General features: G+C 49.2%; 1 pseudogene; it reads right to left on the reverse strand.

Moving 5' to 3' along the window:
* Positions 1-476: 476 nt before the first annotated feature.
* LOC119062416 (glyceraldehyde-3-phosphate dehydrogenase-like) lies at positions 477-1,456 on the reverse strand (annotated as a pseudogene).
* Between the last annotated feature and the right edge of the window lie 254 nt (positions 1,457-1,710).

Here is a 1,710-nt window from a genome sequence, read left to right on the forward strand (position 1 = left end):
GTTTCTTTTTGTCCTTGCAGCAAGACACATCCTTTCATTTTGGGGACCCTGAAGCATGTAGTTTCCTCTGCCTGATGCCCTCTTTCCCAAGGGTTATATTTTGCTTATTTCTTTAAGATCGACCTATGATATCATCTCCTTAGGGGGAAGTCTTCCTTGATGGCTTGCTGCAGAGAGACATAAGCTTCTCTGCACATTCCCCACACCATATCTATCATTGCCCAAGGTCCTTGCTTTTTCTTTTTCAGCATTATCCCAAGTAGAATTATTACTGTTTTTTTTGGTGGGTGCAGTGAACGTTATTGATGGTACATGACAAGGCAGGGCTCCCTAAGCCCCTCCCCTTTTCAGGGTGTCTAGGATCAAAACGGTGGTCAGGAGATTCTCAATGTGTTGGGGGATTGATTTGGGGCAAGCACTCCCCAGCAGCTGAGGGTCTCTCTTCCTGTCACTGGGGCTCGTGGTCCAGAGGGTACTTACTCCTTGGAGGCCATGTGGACCACAAGGTTCACCACCCTGTTGCTGTAGCCAAATTCATTGTCATACCAGGAAATGAGCTTGACAAAGTGGTCATTGAGGGCAATGCCAGCCTGGCATTGAAGATGGAGGACTGGGTGTCACCGCTAAAGTCGCAGGAGACAACCTGGTCCTCAGTATAGCCCAGTATGCCCTGGAAGGAGCCCTCTGATGCCTGCTTCACTCCCTTCTTGTTGCCATCATATTTGGCAGCTTTCTCCAGGCACCAGGTCAGATCCACGGCTGACATATTGGGGGTGGGGACACAGAAGGCCATGCCATTGAGCTTCCCATTCAGCTCAGGGATGACCTTGACCACAGCCTTGGCAGCATCAGTGGAAGCAGGAATGATGTTCTCAGCAGCTCCTCGGCCATCATGCACAGCTTCCCAGAGTGCCCATCCATGTTCTGGGTGGCAGTGATGGCGTGGACTATGGACATGAGTCCCTCCACAATGCCAAAGTTGTCATGATTGACCTTGGCTAGGGGGGGCCAAGCAGTTTATGGTATAGGCGGCATTGCTGACAACCTTCATGGAGTAGTAAAACTTGTCATGGTTCACACCCATCACAAACATCGGGGCATCCACAGAAGGGGCTGAGCTGATGACCCTCTTGGCTCTACCCTTCCAGTGAGCCCCAGTCTTCTCCATGGTGGTGATGACATATTCAGCACCGGCATCACCCCATTTGATGTTGGTGGTATTTCACTCCTGGAAGATGGAGATGGACTTTCCATTGATGACAAGCTTCCCGTTCTCAGTTTTGGCTGTGCCTTTGAACTTGCTGTGAGTAGAGTCATACTGGAACATGTAGACCATGTAGTTGAGGTCAATGAAAGGGTCACTAACGGTGACAACATTCACTTTGCCAGAGTGAAAAACAACCCTGGTGACCAGGTGCCCAATATGGCCAAATCCATTCACTCCGATCTTCACCATCATGTCTCAGGGTTGAGGCTGGCACTGTGTAGAAAGACCTGGTGTCTACTGAATAGGAGGAGCAGAGAGGCAACTAGAACTATTTTTGTAAGCAGGTTTACTTACTTCTCTTTCCTTCCCACTTAGACATAAGCTCCATGAGGGCAGAGACCATGTCTGGTGTGTACATTAGTATGTCTCCAGCATCCGAGTATCTGGCCTAGCAGAGTATTTTGCCCGCAGTAGGTACTCAGCAAGTATTTTTTGAAAAAACA

The sequence above is a fragment of the Artibeus jamaicensis genome, unplaced genomic scaffold (assembly GCF_021234435.1).
Source record: "Artibeus jamaicensis isolate MK-2021 breed Jamaican fruit bat unplaced genomic scaffold, CSHL_Jam_final contig_519, whole genome shotgun sequence".
Lineage (NCBI taxonomy): Eukaryota > Metazoa > Chordata > Mammalia > Chiroptera > Phyllostomidae > Artibeus > Artibeus jamaicensis.